At 38.8% G+C, this 22,371-nt stretch overlaps 1 long non-coding RNA gene across 2 annotated transcripts; it reads right to left on the reverse strand.

Annotated features, from left to right (window-relative positions):
• Positions 1-1,134: 1,134 nt before the first annotated feature.
• Positions 1,135-3,629, reverse strand: LOC110928112. Of its 2 annotated transcripts, XR_002586142.2 has the most exons (7): positions 3,362-3,629; positions 3,156-3,242; positions 2,982-3,074; positions 2,562-2,671; positions 2,218-2,381; positions 1,930-2,043; positions 1,136-1,801 (listed from the first exon to the last, which is right to left on the reverse strand). It is a non-coding gene; the product is annotated as an uncharacterized LOC110928112 (long non-coding RNA). The 2 variants fall into 2 exon arrangements; XR_002586141.2 differs by having other exon boundaries at positions 1,135-1,801; positions 2,218-2,671.
• Positions 3,630-22,371: the final 18,742 nt, after the last annotated feature.

The raw sequence follows: 22,371 nt of genomic DNA on the forward strand, positions 1-22,371 counted from the left end.
GTGGTTTAAGGGCTGGGTAGTGATGGCTATGGCCGGAATTCGAACCACTACTCATCCCCCTCCATTGCAGTAGATCCGTAAAGAAATGACGGTCAGAACTCGATTAGTCATCCCCCCTCCATTGTAGTAGATCTAAATGTGTTATATCAAATATTTGGGATGTGATGTCAAGGTTTGGGTAGAGATTTGGGCAGAGATCTAGATCTAGTGATGGTTATTATGAACTGTGAAGGTTGTGGGTGTAGCAGTGATGGCGGAGGTGATGGCGACTAGGTAGTGATCGTTGCTGTTGGTGGGTGTTGATGGAGGGTTTGGGTGTTGATCACAAGCAGAGCTCGAATAGAGAAATGAGGGTTTGGGGCAGCCCATGATCTCCGATTTCTCCCCAATACTCAACAGCCCTTACATTTGATGGAGGTTTTTTTTTGTTTTGCCAAGTTAATCTAATTGTTTTTTTTTTAATTTGAGTGGGTACTTTATTAGGATCTTTAACAGGTTATTTGTTCGTTCAAAAACAGAGAGTGAGTTTGTTAGGGATCTATAAAAAATCTTATTTTTTTATATACTTGAAGATCTGGGTTTGAAGTATTATATACTTAAAGATCTGAGTTTGAAGTGTTCTTGAAGATGATGATTTAATTATTGTTTTATTTTTTATAATGTCAGTAAAAGTAAAGGGGGATGAGAAATTACTAATATGCCCATCATGTGCAAGTCATGTGCCAATTAATTAATCAGAGTTAGGGTTTGGTTAGACTTAGGGGGCAACATGGTTAGTTATAGGGACCATGGGGGTAGATATGTTAAAAATTATTATTTTGGGCTAATATAATAAAAGTGATATAACCACAGGGGCCAAAAACGTAATTTACTCAATAAAGTATTAAAAATAATAGATTGCAAGCATCGTTCTTTCTTTTTTTATTAGATAAGTGAGTTTTGATGGTAGTACTGTCTTATTGAAGTTTGAATTATTTCTCTGACTAATATGTTACATGGAGCCAAACAACAAAAACAGACATTCAAGTGGACTTTAACGAAAGGATTAGATTTGGAAGATTACTCAAAATTATTAAAAATAACATTAAAAAGGGACAATGTTACTAACAAACTGAAATTTTTATAATTTATAGATTAGAGATGAGCTAGTACTAAACTGATACCCAGAGTACCGGTCCCGAGAAACAGGAAAAATGGGTACCGATATCAAAAGGCTACGATAACGATACATCATTTAGTAGTATCATTTCTAGTTGAAAAAACAATTAAATCTAGCTAACTCTTGGATGTACATTTTTAAACAAATTAAAATGCATGCAATGGAACTGTGGAGTGTGGATTCCTTAAAACATTCTTGGTAGAAGTTGTACATAAGTATACAATTAGTTTTAACTCGCTACCTGTGTGAGAATGTTTGCAACTGCAACTTTTTTGCAAAGTAGTTTCTGACTTTCTTCAGCAGATGCGAGTGAGACCCTTGTTCAGCCACTTTCCCATCATCAATCACTGCCATTACATGAGCCTTTCGTATAGTTGAAAATTTTTGGGCTACAAAAGTCGTCGTTTTCCCTGAGCAGACACGCTCGAGAGCCCCTTGAATGCATTTCTCTGGCTCTGCATCTAGTACACTTGTAACTTCATCTAGTAGCATCATCCCAATTTTTCTTAAAAACGGCCTCGCCATCCACTCCCTGCTTTTGACCACCAGAAATAGGCAGGATTTGGCGTGATTTGGGAGCTGCACATGGAAGAATGTGATTGCAAACGCCATCTCTGTCAACCAATGAAAACACCCCTGACACTATTCATAGCATGGGTTTTTTAATATAAACAAATAGTGGATATTCCCTGTGCTTAGCGGCGGGTGTCGGCTCACACACATGTATATAAACAAATGGTCTATATAAAAATGGAATAAAACTATTATACCTGGTTAGCAAATCTCCGGCACAAAACTGAAGCCACCTCACTTCCCCAAACTCAACCATCATATAAAACAAACAAAAATTCCAAAATTCTAATAATCCCAAGCAGTCCAAGGCACTGAGGTAGAAGAAAAGCAAGAAGCTTGTCAGCAAAACCACTGACAAAACTACATTACTATATTATACCATTTCATTTGTCCTTTATATTATGTTTATGGTAAAAGAAATGACTGATAAGTGATGAAATTGAACTGAACAAATCAGTACAAATGTAATTAGGTAATCAAGTAACCTTGGAGATGAGAAGCTCAACTTCTTCCTAAGCAACCTGAGTGTAGAATTCCAGAATTGCTATCTTTTCGGTGTGTCCATATTCTTGATCATTTCCATCGTCATATCTAAATTGTCGTCTAGCCGCCAGCATATAATGTTTCAAAATAACTAAACTTATGTTCTCTGATAAACATCAATTCGCAATTTAGACGCAGTCATCAAACTTTCATAGAGCTATGGCAACTCATCTTAAAATCTTTAAAAAATGTGTCGAGAACATTCAAAATCATTAAATCTAACATATAATTAAAAAACTTGTAAATAATCATCCTCATAGCCAAAGCAAAAATATAAACATTATACCTCAAAAACCATCTCAATTTCAACTCCACTTCTTGCATCATCCTCCACAATTATAGGAAGCACAGTTGCAACCTATTTAGAAAGTGAATCATCCTCGCTCGAATTTCACCCTACAAATATTCCATCAAAGATTCACTATGAAATACTCAAATCTCACAATCAAATTTCCAAATATTTTACTAAACCTACAAACCAAACTTAAAATAACATTATCACCACAGAGTATCTACAAAGCAACAAAAAAATGATAGGCGCGATGATCACCACCGCACTTCATTGCGACATTATCAATTACGAAACACAAAATTGCAAGTGAACACTTATTAACACAAATATCTGTAAACATTACAAAAACGAATTTAATACTACAAGATCATTCAAGATAACACCTTTATTAACAAAACCAAATACGTTAATTACCAGAATAGGCTTCTTTTATCGCCTGAAACTTATTCTTTGCTTCTTCCACATGTTTAAGTTTCCTGATACAGAACAACAATCTGGGTTCCATCTCTAAAACCAAACGATCAAAAAAAATTGAATATGGTATCAAACTCTAAAAGAAACAACTCATTTTAGATCAATATTGGTTACCAGTGAAAGCTTCTTGTAAGCATTCTTGAGCTCTGCATCAGTGCAACCCTTTTTCCAACCACAATCAATGGAAATCATCAAGTGCACCTGCAATCGGAGGGAAAAAAACACTGAAATTGGAACCCTAATTGTCGAAATCCAAAATATCGATGCCGTTAGAGTATATATACCAAACTAATTCAAAAATGAAGCACAAATCCTAATACCTAAACGAAAAAATCAAACATTATGAAGAACGACGACGGACAGTCACCAGAGGCATTTCCGTTATTCCCAAACTCCCGCTTACAACTCCTCCGCTTCCTTCATCCCCTCCACCCTCCACCGCCTCCGGCTGTCCATATTCTGGGTTACGCTACGCACACCACCGACTTCCTTTGTTCTGGTTTTTAGGGTTGGTAATTAACTGAGTTTTGTGTGGCGGTGGGGATAAAAGGTGAGCGTGGCCTGTTTTTTACACGCGTAAGAAGACTGAGATGACACAAGATGGGCCAATAACCAACATTAACCCAGATTAACACACATGGATTACCATGATCAAAAGACTGTTCATTTCGGCCTTCTATTAACAGATATTATTAATATTAATATTAATATTAATATTAATATTAATATTAATATTAATAATAATATTAATATTAATATTAATATTAATTAATATTAATAATTAATAATATTAATATTAATATTAATATTAATATTAATTAATAATATTAATATTAATAATATTAATATTAATATTAATATTAATAATTGAACCTAGGATATTATTGTTCATTATCATATTAGTTATGTTTTTGTAATTTTCTAGAATTTTTGGATGCCTTATAGATTTGTTATGAATTTTTGATCATGTTATAATTTATGAAAAAAATATGTAAAAAAAATGGATTTAATCAGAATATAAACTCATATGGACCTAGAAATATCCAAGTCATCCGAATTCGTTTTACCATATTATTCATACTTATACCATACATGTTATTAGGGGATTTTTGGATATCCAAACCGCTACGCCTCGTGCTACTTGTACTTGATAATCTTCGCAACTTGTGAGTAGATCTAACTCTTTCCCCTTTTTACATTTAAACTTTTAGGGTGTATCTATCATGTGTCACATATTCGCATACCTAGTCATTGTAATCATCAACATGCAAGTCAATGTGTAAATTATGTGTTTGTGTAATTGCGGATTTTTTTATTTATTTATGTGAAGTTGCAGTCAATTGTATTCTAGCGCGTCATTGTGGATCCACTGGCTAAGGAGTTCCCTTCGGCCATGGGTTGTAGGCTGGTAACCCTAGCATCATTAGATTCGCTCTTCGGGGCTTGAATCTCGCATAGTCATATATGTACATAGTCACATAATTATTTTATTCCCATATGCTCATAATCGTATTATCTCAATGGGTATGTACGGATTATTGTTGTTTGTATATTGTGATCATTTTCTAACACTTGAATTGCATGTTAAATATTTTCTTAAAATAATAAACAAATTATTTTATTAATTATAGATTTACTCATCAACATTTTTGTTGATCCAAAATAAATTTTTTACGTATGATACAGGAAATCAGGTGTGATAAGATGAGAATAACGACACGTAGACGATGACGTAGACAAATAAATTGGATTTTATTTTATTTTTCATGACTTTGAATTTTGTATGAATTATTTGAAATTCATTTGTTATGTGACATTTTAATTTTGACATGACTAAATATTTAAACTTATAATAATTGTCTTAAACTTTGGACAATCATCATGCCCTGATCACCAATCTGCTACAGATCAAGGTGTGACTAGCCGAAGAAAACCAGACAACACCAGACAAAAATTAATCAAAGATTATCCCTTCAAAATTCTTCTAGTTCTCCAAGGATAAGCCAGCCAACTTAGACCTCTTTGCCATCCACTAGTAGCTTTCTTCTTTGATATTTTCAACAACCAAGGACCACCGGATACTAGTTGTTAAAGACCTTCATATTCCAGCTAGCCAAATTTTCCACGCAGGCATCAAAATAGTCGCGTAGGTTGTTTCTTTCCTTAACTTTGAGCCACTTATATTTTGCCCAATAGAGAATTTCATATTTCCATGTGTTGGCTAGGCTAGGTGTGACACTCGAGGTTTTTCCGAACGATCACCTTGTAATATTTTGTGTGTATATATATATTATTAAATGGAAACGTGATTTTGTGTATGATATGTGATGTATGTATGTAGTATAGATATATTTATGAGAGCCGAAACCACGACCCGAGACCATGACTCGCAACCGGGCGGTTGCGAGTGGGCCACTCGGTCTCGAGTGGGCTCTTGGGCCGAAACCGGTTGGGCCGAGACCCCCCTTGGCCTACTTGATGCTTGGTGTATAAATTCCAACCCTTCCCACACTTGTCTCATTTGGTTGCACAAACACTCCCACACTTCTCTTACTCTCTCTCAACTAGAAAACCCTCAACTACATTCCATTCCCTTACAACTTTCGGTTCAAGCTTGGATCTCGGTCAAGGAGTATCGGACAAGGAACTCGGTCAAGACTATCACTCGTACACCCCATCTTTTCGGTTCTCTTCTCTTTGTTTTTGGCTCCTTTCTTCATAACCGGTTAGTATCATCTTTTTGTGTATAAGATTTATGAATGTTTATGATCTAGAAAATGCTTGGTTAGAAACATTATGCATGATTCTAGGGTGATTTGTGAAGTAAACTATATGTGAAAGCCATTTATGTGAGAGTACTTGTGACATGTTTAAAATGACTAGAAAATGGTAGTCTAAGAATGTGTATGGCTAACCAAACTATGCTTCTTTAATTCTTGCAAAGATAATGATACTAAACATAAGATTTCGGCTATATATTGTATGTTCTTTGTTCTTGCCATGATAATCTTGTTGTAAACATGTGATTTTTGGTTCATAAATGTATGATTTTGTTAAGGAGAAAACCCTAGAAAACTATGAACATTTGATGAACTAGTTGAAGATGGTTTGAAGATTTAAAATGGCAAAGTTTGATCTATATGGTTTAATGGTCAAATGAGGAAAAGTGTTTGTAGAAACCTTATTGGTAGTTTCCGGATATGGGTCTGATTTCATATGTACAATTTGGACTGTCTTTTCTGCATCATCACGTGTATATGAAAGTGACAGATTACGACTCGCAACGACAGCATTCCGACTCGCAACGACGGCATTACGACTCGAAACCACACGGTTGCGACTCGCAACCAAAGCATGACAAGTCGAAACTACGAGATTTCGACTCCAGACTACGACGGTTGCGACTCGCAACCAACACGTGACAACTCGAGACCACGGTTGCGACTCGCAACCACCGCGTGACAAGCCGAGACCACCTGGTTGCGACTCGAGACCAGCTGGTTGCGAGTGGGCTGTTCATTTTGGTTATTGGGCCATTCTGTGTTAACTTGGACTATCTGTTAAATGGACTATGTGATGCGGTTGACTGTTTATTTGTTTAGGCCGGCCCAATAACCCAATGACTGTTTACTTATATGCTTGATACGTGCCTATATGTGTTTTACGTGAATGCTTGTGCACCGAACCTGACCTATACCGGTAACCATGTTAGGACGTGGTGACCAACGTGATTGACAAGTAACCTAAACCTACCGAGCAACCCAAGGTGAGTTCACAACTTAAAAGCATGCGTCCCGGTGGTTTGGGACACGAGACTAAAACAATCCTATCCCCTGGTAAAAGGGGATACCATTTACATACCTTCCCTAGTAATTGGGAACAAAACTTACTTTTCCTTCCCGGGTATTGGGAAACCTTTTGGTTAATTACTGTTTATACGGATTGCAACTAACGGCACTAAACGAAACTCTATCACTCAAGTCCCTACTACAAATACCGATTAGTCGCCGGGTTAGGCGAACGGGTTATTAGTTGATAGCGCTATTTAGGTGTTTACCAGCCTCACACCGTGCCCTGGTTTGGGACGGGCGTGAACTAATGTACTCAGATATTCGTCAATGATGATAGAACATTGACATCGGGGCATCCTGCGGATACGCAACGGTTACCTAGTGTTCGGTATTGGAAAAACAGTTTAGTCGCTAACTTTTGGGGTAGCTCCCCAGGGCATGTATAAACGGATAAATTAACCGGCGAAACAAAGTTTTTGGTAATTAAAACTGGACAACTAGTGGACTCACTCAGCATTATTGTTGACCCCTTACTGCATGCTTTGCAGGTAACCAGTGACGATGGAGCTTGCAGCTTGGGAACGTGTAGTGTCTATTCACCCTTGTGTTGGGTGTTACCTTATTTTGAACCATGAACTTTGTTCTAAACTACCTTACTTATGCTTCCGCTACTTATTACTGTTTTGAACTTAAAACTTTAAACTCTGAACTTAATATTTGCTAAGCTTATGAATAGTAAGTATTACTTTTGTTAACAACTTAAGTATTCGGTATAATTGGTGGCTGGATCCTGGTCAGTCACGCCCCCGAAGCGGGTGTTATCCGCAGGTGGATTTTGGGGGTGTGACAGATTGGTATCAGAGCCATTGGTTATAGTGAACTTGGTTTTAAAAAGGGGAAAATCTTTTTGGAGAAAACCAGACTATAACCCGTGACTCGTGACGACACTACACTCTAAGTGCAAGGCTCGACACATTTGACCTCATAGCTCGGACCAGTGTTTACTTGTTTACTTTATGTTTCCTGTTATGCTATACGTACTAGTGTGCCTAACTAGATAGATACACCTCTCTCTTCTATCTCATTCTCGCTACACTACGGCATCACACTCATACTGTGTTTTCTGGTTATGAAGACAATGAGTGGACGCGGAAGAGGAAACATTAACATGACGCAGGCTCAGTTCACTAACCTGCTCAACACCGTGGCTGCAGCTTTCGCAGCTCACCCTATAGGTAAGCTCGTTGTTTTAGGATGTTTAGATCCTACCGCCACATCGACTTTTCGCCTCTAAACCTATACGCTTCGCTTCTCACGAACAGGTCAGCATGCACCTGCGCAACCACCAGTGTGTACTTTCAAAACTTTCATGGATTGCAAGCCTCTCCCTTTCAACGGCACTGAGGGTGCCATAGGTCTTCTGCATTGGATTGAGAAAATTGAAGCTGTTTTTGCTGTTTGCGAGTGTCCGCCTGCAAATTGGGTGAAATTTGCTACTGCTACGCTTGAAGGAAGCGCGCTTTCTTGGTGGAAGGCGCAGATTCAGATGTTTGGTTTGGAAACTGCAAATGCTACGGCATGGGAGGATTTCAAGGATATGATTAAGGATGAATACTGTCACCGGGATGACATCCACAAGCTTGAAAATGAGTACTATGAGCTCAAGATGGTTGGGTCAGAAATTGAAACCTACACCAAGTTGTCCAATGACTATGCTGCTCTTTGCCCGAACATGTCTCGACCAATGTACCGAAGGATCGAACTGTACATCAAGGGTTTGGCTCCAGAGATTCGAAGCCATGTAACTTCAGCCAACCACACTACCATTCAGCCGATTGTTCGACTTGCTCACAAACTTACTGATCAGGCCGTAGAAGAGGGCAGGTTGCCCAAAAGGATCGGTGCTACTGTCGGAACTTCTAGTGACAGCAAACGTAAGTGGGAAGGAAGTCAAAGCAAGGATGCTAACCCCACTCAGGCCCCAGCACAGCAAAGGAAAACTGAAAACAGCAAAGGCACCCAGCAACAGGGTGGCTACCGGGGAAGCTACCCAAAGTGCAACAAGTGTAACAGACACCACCATGGGGCGTGTAACAAGGGCCAGTGTCAGCGATGCCACAAGATGGGGCACGAAGCCAAGGATTGTAGAAGTCAGTTCCCAGCTAGACAGAATCAGCAACAACCCCAACAGCAACAGCAGCAGGGAAACAACCGGGCATGTTTTAAGTGTGGAGCTGAGGGACACTTTAAGAAGGATTGCCCTGAACTGAATCAGAACCGCAACAATAATCAGGGAGCTGGGAACAACAATCAGAACAACAATGCTGGGAATGGTGCTAGAGGAAGAGCTTTCGTGATTGGAGCTGGTGAAGCAAGGAATGACCCCAATGTCGTGGCGGGTAAGTTCCTACTCGATGATCGTTATGTTTCTGTGTTATTTGATTCCGGTGCCGATGCTAGTTATGTATCCCTACGTATTAGTAAGAAGCTTAAGCGTCCGCTTTCGTTACTAAGTTCTCCTCATATCGTCGAGTTAGCTAATGGTAGAAACATCGAGGCCTCACACGTTGTCAAGGGTTGCAAACTAGAGTTGTCTGGTCAGACATTTAGTATCGACCTTTTCCCTGTTACTCTTGGAAGCTTCGACGTCGTTATTGGTATGGATTGGTTATCCAAGCATCGCGCTGAGATCCTTTGTCAAGAGAAAGCAGTTCGTATTCCTCGCCGTTCTGGCAAACCCCTCATTGTACAAGGTGGCAAAGGCGGAGAAGTCTCAGGCGTTATCTCGTTCTTGAAGGCCCAGAAGTGTTTACGGAAAGGGCACACCGCTATCTTAGCACTTGTTACCAACACGCAGGAAAAGGAAAAGAGGATTGAAGACTTTCCAGTAGTGCGTGACTACCCCGAGGTATTTCCTGAGGAATTACCTGGACTCCCTCCCCATCGTCAGGTCGAATTCCAAATCGAGCTAGCTCCCGGGGCAGCGCCTATAGCTCGTGCGCCTTATCGACTAGCCCCCGCAGAATTGAAGGAACTCTCGACGCAACTACAAGAACTATTGGATAAAGGATTTATCCGCCCTAGTTCATCACCCTGGGGAGCACCGGTACTCTTTGTTAAGAAGAAGGATGGCACGTTCCGAATGTGCATTGACTATCGTGAGTTGAACAAGGTTACCATCAAGAATCGTTACCCTCTCCCGCGAATCGACGATTTGTTTGATCAACTGCAAGGATCGAGCTACTATTCTAAGATTGACCTGCGATCAGGCTATCATCAGTTAAGGGTCCGTAATGAAGATATTTCCAAAACTGCGTTCAGAACTCGTTATGGTCATTATGAATTCCTCGTTATGCCCTTCGGGATGACCAACGCCCCTGCAGTGTTCATGGACCTCATGAACCGGGTATGCAAACCCTACCTCGACAAGTTCGTGATTGTGTTTATAGACGACATCTTGATCTACTCGAAAAGTCAGGAAGAGCATGAACAGCACCTACGCCTTATCCTCGAACTCCTTCGCAACGAGCAACTGTATGCCAAGTTCTCGAAATGCGACTTCTGGCTTCGAGAAGTCCATTTCCTTGGGCACGTGGTTAACAAGGATGGAATCCACGTCGACCCAGCTAAGATCGACTCTATAAAGAATTGGCCTACCCCTAAGACTCCGACTGAAGTTCGCCAATTTTTGGGATTGGCAGGTTACTACCGCAGATTCATTCAGGGATTCTCAAAGATTGCACAACCCCTCACTACGCTCACTCAGAAAGGCATCACCTACGAGTGGAATGAAGCACAGGAATCTGCTTTTCAGAGGCTTAAGGATAACCTCTGCAGTGCTCCTATTCTCTCGTTACCTGAAGGCACTGACGACTTTGTGGTCTACTGCGATGCGTCTATTCATGGGCTCGGTTGCGTGTTGATGCAACGCGAGAAAGTTATTGCTTACGCCTCTCGACAACTTAAGACGCACGAAAGGAACTACACAACACACGATTTGGAACTGGGAGCGGTAATATTTGCGCTTAAGATATGGAGACATTACCTGTACGGTACCAAGTGCACCATTTACACCGATCACAGGAGTCTCGAGCATATCTTCAAGCAGAAGGAGTTAAACATGCGACAACGTCGATGGGTCGAACTTCTGAATGATTACGAATGCGCCATCAAGTACCATCCGGGCAAGGCCAATGTCGTGGCAGACGCCCTCAGCCGAAAGGACACTATACCAAAGCGCGTGCGAGCATTACAACTTACCATCCAGTCTAGTCTCCCTACCCAGATTCGAAATGCTCAGATTGAAGCTCTGAAACCGGAAAACATCAGGGCTGAGTCCCTGCGAGGATCAAGACAACAGCTAGAACAGAAAGAGGACGGTGCCTACTATGTGGCAGGGCGCATTTGGGTCCCACTTTACGGAGACCTACGAGAGCTTGTGATGGACGAAGCCCATAAGTCCCGTTATTCAGTACATCCTGGTGCAGATAAGATGTACCACGACTTGAAAACCACATACTGGTGGCCTGGCATGAAAGCCCACATAGCAGCCTATGTTGGCAAGTGTTTGACCTGTGCAAGAGTCAAGATCGAGTATCAGAAACCAGCAGGCCTACTACAGCAACCCGAAATCCCGAAATGGAAATGGGAACAGATTTCCATGGATTTTGTTACAGGGCTACCTAGATCTCAACGCGGGAATGATACTATTTGGGTGATAGTAGATCGTTTGACTAAGTCTGCACACTTTCTGGCCATTAAGGAAACAGACAAGTTTTCTACCTTGGCAGAAATCTATTTAAAGGAAGTAGTCTCCAGGCACGGGGTGCCAACTTCTATTATTTCCGACCGAGACGCTCGTTTTACTTCCGAATTGTGGCAAGCTATGCACAAATCCTTTGGCTCGCGTTTGGACATGAGCACCGCTTATCATCCGCAAACGGATGGGCAGTCTGAACGCACCATCCAAACCCTGGAAGACATGCTTAGAGCATGTGTGATCGATTTTGGCAAGAACTGGGAGAAGCATCTACCGTTGGTGGAATTCTCCTACAACAACAGCTACCACACTAGCATTCAGGCGGCACCTTTTGAGGCATTGTACGGTCGTAAATGCCGATCACCTCTCTGCTGGGCGGAAGTCGGTGACAGTCAACTCACAGGCCCAGAGTTAGTGGTAGATACAACTGAAAAGATTTCACAGATCAGGCAACGCATGGCGGCAGCTCGTGACCGTCAGAAAAGCTACGCTGATAAGCGTAGGAAACCTTTAGAATTCCAGGTCGGGGACCGGGTTCTACTTAAAGTCTCACCCTGGAAGGGTGTGGTCCGTTTCGGTAAACGGGGCAAGCTGAATCCACGGTATGTTGGACCATTCGAAATTACCGAGAAGATCGGTAAGGTTGCTTATAGATTAAACCTGCCTGCAGAGCTGAGTGCAGTGCACAACGTTTTTCACGTATCTAACCTGAAGAAGTGTTTGTCGGATGAGACACTTGTAATTCCTTTTAAGGAACTGACGATTGATGAACAGCTACACTTTACTGAGGAACCGATTGAGATCATGGATCGAGAGATCAAAACCCTCAAACGTAGCCAGATACCCCTTGTGCGAGTTCGTTGGAACTCACGGCGCGGCCCAGAGTTTACCTGGGAGCGGGAGGACCAGATGAAGTCCAAGTATCCCCAGTTATTCCCAAACGAAAACCCCAGCACTGAAGCTACAGCCGAATTTCGGGACGAAATTCCAAACTAACGGGGGGATGATGTGACACCCCGTTGAAACACGCTAGCTTGGCAGTGGCTGCTTCAACTTTCGGGACGAAAGTTCTTAAAACTTGGGGATAATGTGACACTCGAGGTTTTTCCGAACGATCACCTTGTAATATTTTGTGTGTATATATATATTATTAAATGGAAACGTGATTTTGTGTATGATATGTGATGTATGTATGTAGTATAGATATATTTATGAGAGCCGAAACCACGACCCGAGACCATGACTCGCAACCGGGCGGTTGCGAGTGGGCCACTCGGTCTCGAGTGGGCTCTTGGGCCGAAACCGGTTGGGCCGAGACCCCCCCTTGGCCTACTTGATGCTTGGTGTATAAATTCCAACCCTTCCCACACTTGTCTCATTTGGTTGCACAAACACTCCCACACTTCTCTTACTCTCTCTCAACTAGAAAACCCTCAACTACATTCCATTCCCTTACAACTTTCGGTTCAAGCTTGGATCTCGGTCAAGGAGTATCGGACAAGGAACTCGGTCAAGACTATCACTCGTACACCCCATCTTTTCGGTTCTCTTCTCTTTGTTTTTGGCTCCTTTCTTCATAACCGGTTAGTATCATCTTTTTGTGTATAAGATTTATGAATGTTTATGATCTAGAAAATGCTTGGTTAGAAACATTATGCATGATTCTAGGGTGATTTGTGAAGTAAACTATATGTGAAAGCCATTTATGTGAGAGTACTTGTGACATGTTTAAAATGACTAGAAAATGGTAGTCTAAGAATGTGTATGGCTAACCAAACTATGCTTCTTTAATTCTTGCAAAGATAATGATACTAAACATAAGATTTCGGCTATATATTGTATGTTCTTTGTTCTTGCCATGATAATCTTGTTGTAAACATGTGATTTTTGGTTCATAAATGTATGATTTTGTTAAGGAGAAAACCCTAGAAAACTATGAACATTTGATGAACTAGTTGAAGATGGTTTGAAGATTTAAAATGGCAAAGTTTGATCTATATGGTTTAATGGTCAAATGAGGAAAAGTGTTTGTAGAAACCTTATTGGTAGTTTCCGGATATGGGTCTGATTTCATATGTACAATTTGGACTGTCTTTTCTGCATCATCACGTGTATATGAAAGTGACAGATTACGACTCGCAACGACAGCATTCCGACTCGCAACGACGGCATTACGACTCGAAACCACACGGTTGCGACTCGCAACCAAAGCATGACAAGTCGAAACTACGAGATTTCGACTCCAGACTACGACGGTTGCGACTCGCAACCAACACGTGACAACTCGAGACCACGGTTGCGACTCGCAACCACCGCGTGACAAGCCGAGACCACCTGGTTGCGACTCGAGACCAGCTGGTTGCGAGTGGGCTGTTCATTTTGGTTATTGGGCCATTCTGTGTTAACTTGGACTATCTGTTAAATGGACTATGTGATGCGGTTGACTGTTTATTTGTTTAGGCCGGCCCAATAACCCAATGACTGTTTACTTATATGCTTGATACGTGCCTATATGTGTTTTACGTGAATGCTTGTGCACCGAACCTGACCTATACCGGTAACCATGTTAGGACGTGGTGACCAACGTGATTGACAAGTAACCTAAACCTACCGAGCAACCCAAGGTGAGTTCACAACTTAAAAGCATGCGTCCCGGTGGTTTGGGACACGAGACTAAAACAATCCTATCCCCTGGTAAAAGGGGATACCATTTACATACCTTCCCTAGTAATTGGGAACAAAACTTACTTTTCCTTCCCGGGTATTGGGAAACCTTTTGGTTAATTACTGTTTATACGGATTGCAACTAACGGCACTAAACGAAACTCTATCACTCAAGTCCCTACTACAAATACCGATTAGTCGCCGGGTTAGGCGAACGGGTTATTAGTTGATAGCGCTATTTAGGTGTTTACCAGCCTCACACCGTGCCCTGGTTTGGGACGGGCGTGAACTAATGTACTCAGATATTCGTCAATGATGATAGAACATTGACATCGGGGCATCCTGCGGATACGCAACGGTTACCTAGTGTTCGGTATTGGAAAAACAGTTTAGTCGCTAACTTTTGGGGTAGCTCCCCAGGGCATGTATAAACGGATAAATTAACCGGCGAAACAAAGTTTTTGGTAATTAAAACTGGACAACTAGTGGACTCACTCAGCATTATTGTTGACCCCTTACTGCATGCTTTGCAGGTAACCAGTGACGATGGAGCTTGCAGCTTGGGAACGTGTAGTGTCTATTCACCCTTGTGTTGGGTGTTACCTTATTTTGAACCATGAACTTTGTTCTAAACTACCTTACTTATGCTTCCGCTACTTATTACTGTTTTGAACTTAAAACTTTAAACTCTGAACTTAATATTTGCTAAGCTTATGAATAGTAAGTATTACTTTTGTTAACAACTTAAGTATTCGGTATAATTGGTGGCTGGATCCTGGTCAGTCACGCCCCCGAAGCGGGTGTTATCCGCAGGTGGATTTTGGGGGTGTGACACTAGGCGAGTTTATTTCCAAAAAGGATATTAAACAAGTAAATATTCAAGACGATTAATAGTTTTTTTTATACATAAAGGTCTAATATTTATTATGTTCAATTAACATGCAATTGTAATTGAAATTTTGGATTGAATTATGTTTTGATAAGTTGAATTAACAATAATACTTTAAATTCGAGTACTTAGTTTCTAGTCAAGTTCAATAAACATCAGTGGCGGATCCAGGAATTATTTGTTGGGGGTGCGGATGAGGTGTTAAACTATTGAAGTCTATGGGGTTTCACTCTAAAACCAATTGGTGATAGAGGGAGTAACCCAAGATCTTATTAATACAACCGGAAGGTCTTATTCTTTCGATGTGGGATAGATTGGTGATAGAGGGAGTAACCCAAGATCTTATTAATACAACCGGAAGGTCTTATTCTTTCGATGTGGGATAGGGCTCCTCCAATATAAACCATATTTTTAAGGGGCGTGGTCGGGTTTTTTTGCCTAAAATATACACTATTTTTTTTTTCAAGGGGTGCGGTCGCCCACCTTAACCAAAGGGTGGTCCGCCAATGATAAACACGCTTTGCTTGGGAAACAAGACGATACAGGATGATGTAAGTACCATGATGTTATGACTCACTCTCGGGTCTATTCATGGGAAACTTCCTTTCATGTTAACTCGGTTTTAACATTCATGTCCTGTGGCAGGGCAGACCGATTTTTAACTAAATTTAAATAAAACAATCCTGCGTGTTCAGTTAGTTACGGTGCACTTGCTATAACAAACAAAAAAATAACTCAAAAAATATAGTTGTCACATGCCTAAAACATGTTTGGTTCTTTAGTTTTTGTTTTAATTTTAGTTAGAAAATAAAAGAAAAAAAGAGTTTAAAAAGTTATTAAAACTAGTATAGTTAAATTTAAGATCACAAATAAAAAAACAATAAAAGTCCAAAAAAGTATGAACACTTGTTCGGTTCAAATCATATAGTAACGTCACTCACTCTGAGGTAGGACCTATTCATGGTATGTGATAATTGTATTTTTTTAACGACTAAAAAAATCAATCTCGAATACTCGAACATTCTTAGGGTATCCACTGAACAAACGGAGTACTCCGAGAGTAATCCGAGTCCACCACCAATTTCGGGAAAAACCCGGTAACCCATCCACCCGTAGGCACGACAGTAAAATTACCGGTAAAACCCGTTTGGCTCAAGGACCCAACCCAGGTTTGCCTGGGTCTCCTATCATTGCCCACCAGTGTCTCACTCTGCACCAAGTATGAGTTGAACCTGCATCTATCAAGAGAACAGCAAGCCATCCCCCACTTGATCTAGAGATCATTGGCAAGGTATGCGATAATTGTATTTCGCAGTATCAATAGTTGTATTTGAGATATTAAAACGCGATACATAATAAATTAATAATCTATCAATTTGTTCCGAAATTCTTATTGTTATTATTTGATAGAAAACGATAAACCAACATCTATCTATTATACTAAATGAATTCTCCTTAGCCACAAGGGCTATTCTTAGCCAATCATTTTGATGATGTGGACACCCTCTTGGTCAGAGAATTCATCTTGGGCGCCATTCTCTTTTCCTCTATTTTCCTTTCACGCGGCTTCTTAGACACACTTTTCATCCATATCATTCAAAAACCCTAATTTTTCTTTAATCCTCCTGAACATCTCTCCCTAACTCTTTCGTTTTCTTTCATGGAGATATCATCAATATCATTCAAAAACCCTAATTGTCATATAGGTGAGGTGATTCTCTGGCGATTTCATACATCTGTGATTGTCTTATACACTGATTAATCTCTAGCAGAGGCGATTCTCATCAAAACGATTAATGGAATCCCTAAAGTGTAACCAGTGGAATTGAATCCAGGTATGTTTATTGTTTTTTACATCGATTATTTAAGCTTTTAATCTTACAATCCTATGAAACTTGTGGTGTTGGTTACTCTCCTTCCTTTCAGCCGTCCATCGAGAAACCCTAAAATCTTCAGAAAAGTTTGAAGCTTGAGAGAGAGAGACAATGGAAACAAGTGGTGGTTGGAACCATCCATCCAGTGGTGATGTTTGGGTTCCGATTAGAGCATTGGCGACGTCGGCGACGGCTAGGTTTCTTTCACTTGAAGGTAATTTCAAGGACTTATGATACTTTTATATGATCTGTACTTGAATTTTATAAATTAAATTAAGGTTTTAAGGGGATTCTTAAGATTCGTGAATATTAGAGATGGTAAAGGGGCAACACCTTTTCATTTGGCTGTCCGTAAAGAAGTTATTTATTGCCGATTTTTTGAATGATATTCTTTTGATTTTTCGCATTTAACCAGCCCCAAATTTTTGTCAGCAATAATCCATAATGGAATCAAGTTTGTAATCTTTGGATTTTGTTTGTTATTTATTATTTGATATATTTCATTTCATATCATACGTTGTACTTTATGTGATGGGTCTGCTCGCCGATTATTTCTAAGCAATCTGGTTAAACACACCCACCAACTATTTGTTTATATGCTATGAGCTGGTTTGGTACAATGGAACTCCGTTTTCTTAACCGTGTATTAATTGTAGAGCCGAAACTGTTGGAAAGGTAATATTTTATGCGTGCTTTTCAATATATTTTAGTTATCCCTTTGTGTTGACCTCATTGAAGTTATGTTTGATTTCAGTATGAAGCACTTGGTTGGTTATGTGGTAGATTGGGATTTTTGCAATCTTTGGATTGATGGCTACTCTGAATGATAAAGCTTCTAAGATACCATTTGTAAGTACACAACTTTTATACCAAATTTAGAATGATGGAGCTTAAAATGGTTCTTTGCTGTTTGTAACCAACCAATGTAATGTGAGTTTCTTAAGGCTCATACAGGTTTAAATATTATGACTTTTATCCAGATTGCATTTGTTCTATTGTGTTATGTTCTGACATTGCATCTGAATCATTCAGGCCTTGAAAGAACTAGAGAAAGCGATTGTCTTATCACCGTTGAGTTTGAATTCTAAGGTGGTTGATTACGGCTATTCGTACTTAACACACTAATCTGATTTTCAAATTTTAACACACTAAAGGAATGTATAAATCTTTGTGAAGGTACTGGGGAAACTGGGTTGGTCATGCAATTTGGGTAGCAGGTCAGATGGGATAATTATAAACACGGCTTGCCAACACTTTTCTCTTTTGTTTATTGTAATTGAGGAGGATTATGTTGGAATATACAAGTTTGACTAAACATACCAAACTATTACTCGATCGCAACTTGACTAAACATACAAGCTATAGTTAGCAGCCTAAAACGCATAAAGTTGATTTTTAGATTATAAAACAATGTTTGTTTAATATTTTATTTGTTTTATAGGATGCACCTGCAGATTTAGAGTTTGATTTTGACAATGACACCCAAGTCAAAACAGAGATTGAATTGATAAAGGTCATGGAGAAAGCTTTTGCTAGGGGTTTACCGGTACTTCTAACCCTTATCTATATTAACTTTTATGCAAAACTAATATAATCTATAAGTAGTTTGATTTAGATTCTTCACCAAATTATTAGAAATGACGATCTTGAGGAAGTACGGGAGTTAGGATCTGGTACATATGGAGCTTTTTATCACAGGAAATGGAAGGGTTCAGATGTCGCGATCAAAAGAATTAAAGGCAGTTGTTTTGCTGGCAAACCATCTGAGAGAGAGCGTTTGGTATCACCGCATTAATGCACTTTTTCTGGTAATAATTTGTTGATTTTGGACACAAATTTTAAGTTAACAATGGTTAAGTGTTTAATTTGAATTTGAGAGGATGCTTCAGTTGCCTACAAATTTAGTCTAAATGGGTTTTGATCCATTACAGAACTAGCTAGACCATTCGTTTTGTCTTCTTAAACAACCAGCTTAACAAACATTTGGTATTCATGTTTCATTTTAAAACCTTATTATGTAAATGCGAAGAAAGTTGGCATTGCTCACTATAAACACTTTTTATTTTTTATTTTTATAATTTTGTTGTTTACACCAACCCCAAGTTAAATGACCGTTTTTTAATCTTTCTTCATTATATCTTTGTTAAAGTTAATGCAGGCATGGCCGAGGTTACACTAATAGTTCCATATATTTCGAATTACAAAACGGTTTTGAAGGTATGATTACATCTTGGATGAATTTCAGTTGTTTTTTATAAACATAGCCCTATTCGATTCATATATAGGTAAATAGATCAAATTTGTCATATTAAATATGGGTCGGGTTGGAAACGCTTAAGAAATATCTAGTTTAGATGTTTAGGAAGAGATAGTTAATTGGGTGCTTCTGTGAGCATCATGTTAGCCGGAGACAGTTAATTTTATAGCTGCAGGTAAGTCTATTTTTGTTTGATTTTGTTGACTTAGTCAACTCTTTAACTCTTTTTAAATATTTCCTGAACTTGATATTGTAATGTTAGATCTTTAGATCGTGCTTTTCTTAATGATGCTTTTCTTTATTAATGTTTGCACCAGGCCTTAACACTTGCTCAGTCGGTGAAGATAGATCTTTGTAGAAGCATGGACTACTAACATTGATCTTTGTAAGTTTATTGTTTTTTTTTTCTTATGCTCAATTCTTAAAAATGTAGGTTGAGTATCTGAATGAATATAGATTATATGGTAGAGTTTAACAAGGATTTAAATGAATATTGATTAGTATATGATGCATTTGTTGTAAAACAATTTGAGATTGATTGTTTTATGTTTTAGACTAGATAACCACAAGAATTACAAAGATTCAGTTCATTTAAAATAAAAAAAATGTTTGGCCTGTTTTGCTAGAGTTGTTTAGGTCTGGAGAGAAGGCATGACGCCTCATACAACCAAAAGTTCCATCATCTTCTTCATTAACTCAAGTACTAAACCACACACAATCTTTCAATCTCAATTGTCCGTTTCACGTATCAGCTTGGAATAAAGTATCAGGTTCGCTCTCTCATGTCTTTTTACCAAATCAATGAATTGATGCGTGATTTAGTGTTCGAATGCTATGCTATTCATATCGAAAACTTTGATTTATCTTCGGTTCGCGCGTTCTACATAACTATGTGTTCGTGTAGCAGGCGAGTTGTGGTTTTGTTTCTTAGAATTGTTTTTTTCCATTGTTGCCTTAGGTTTAATTCAATATTGATATTCAACTTAAATTGATATAGGTATTAAACTTTTTAAAATTAACTTTCTAATTTTCACGGTTCTAATGGAACGTAAATGACAATACGAAGCCACTTGAATTTTTGTTGTTAGTGGATTTGATGATGTCAGCCATATGATTCCCAGTATCCCCCGAATTGGGAACGCACACGTCATACGGTGGAAGTTAGGATTCAATAACAAAGAGTCCATGATGAAGTATAAGGTATGTATCAGTGTTTTCAGTTTCTTTTTTGCAGCGTTGGTGATGTCTAGAAGACCTAGCCGCCGCCTCTTCAATGGCGGATAAGGTATTGGTGATCGGTTTTGATACGTCTTAGAGGAAAATAATTATTATATAGTTATGCTTTTAAGTGATACTTAAGATCTTTGCTTCTTTAGAAACCTTTTGGCTATAGTTTTTTTAGATTTCACAATTTCATATTATTATTTGAATAATTTGTTGATTTTGGACACAAATTTTAAATTAACAATGGTTAAGTGCTTAATTTGAATTTGAGAGGATGCTTCAGTTGCCTACAAATTTAGTCTAAATGGGTTTTGATCCATTAACCGGCTTAACAAACATTTGGTATTCATGTTTTATTTTAAAACCTTATTATGTAAATGCGAAGACAGCTGGCATTCCTCACTATAAACAATTTTTATTTTTATAATTTTGTTGTTTACACCAACCCCAAGTTAAATGACCGTTTATTTAATCTTTATTCATTATATCTTTGTTAAAGTTAATGCAGGCATGGCAGAGGTTACAATCGTTAAGTTTGAGTGTAAACTTTTGCTTGCTTTTTTGTTTCATTAAGACGTTTGGTGTAATTTGCTGATGCCAAAGGATCCTAATGCTTGCTGATGCCAAAGGATCCTAATGCTACCATTATAATAGTAAGTAACAATTTTGATAATAGTTCATACTTAATATTTTACCTTTTATTTTGTGGTTGACATGGAGCAAAAGAAGAATAATTTGTGATCCTAAAATGATGTTTCATTGCAGCTTGCAACAGGAACTCGGATTGCTCGATTCTCCTCATTTATGTGGAAAATGTTCTTTGGGAAGCATGAAGACTATCAGGTACCTGCACTTGAATAGATCATGTTGACTATATGTAATAAGGGTGAGTGTTTTATAAACAATGGAAAAAGGAAAGAAATAAAGTAAAGAGTTTTGTGAGTCAGTAATGTTTATGTGTCTAGCTTAGTTATTAGAAGAATAATATCAGTTAAAGCTTTTAATGTATCACTTAAGTTATATAAGCTCACGTGGAGTTTTAACCGGTTCCTAATGCAGGCATGGCGGAGGTTACACTAATAGTTCCATATATTTCGAATTACAAAACGATTTTGAAGGTATGATTACACCTTGGGTGAATTTCAGTTGTTTTTGATAAACATAGCCCTATTCGATTCATATATAGGTAAATAGATCATATTTGTCATATTAAATATGGGTCGGGTTGGAAACGCTTAAAAAGTATTTAATTTAGATGTTTAGGAAGAGATAGTTAATTGGGCGCTTCTATGAGCATCATGTTAGCCGGAGACGGTTAATTTTATAGCTGCAGGTAAGTCTATTTTTGTTTGATTTTGTTGACTTAGTCAACTCTTTTTAAATATTTCCCGAACTTGATATTGTAATGTTAGATCTTTAGTTCGTGCTTTTCTTAATGATGCCTTTCTTTATGAATGCACCAGACCTTAACACTTGCTCAGTCGGTGAAGATAGATCTTTGTAGAAGTATGGACTATTAACATTGATCTTTGTAAGTTTATTGTTTTTTTTTTCTTATGCTCAATTCTTAAAAATGTAGGCTAAGTATTTGAATGAATATAGATTAATTTAACTAAGAAAACATAAGTAAATATTTAGTATGCAAGTTTGTTTGCTTCTGGAGCTGATCTTAGTTGTGTTGGGCGTGTTGCAGCCAAACTGGAACTCTGCTCCAGTGTTAAAGACAGTTTTGTTTATAGCAAGATCTCAAATGTTGAAGCAAAAGGGCTCATAACATGGATAGGTTCATAATCGTGCTTTTAACTTTATGGTTTGAAGATAAACATATGTGGTTATAAGTATTAAATGGATAGACAGTTTAGTCTAGATTTT

This window comes from Helianthus annuus, chromosome 3, assembly GCF_002127325.2.
Source record: "Helianthus annuus cultivar XRQ/B chromosome 3, HanXRQr2.0-SUNRISE, whole genome shotgun sequence".
Taxonomy (NCBI): domain Eukaryota; kingdom Viridiplantae; phylum Streptophyta; class Magnoliopsida; order Asterales; family Asteraceae; genus Helianthus; species Helianthus annuus.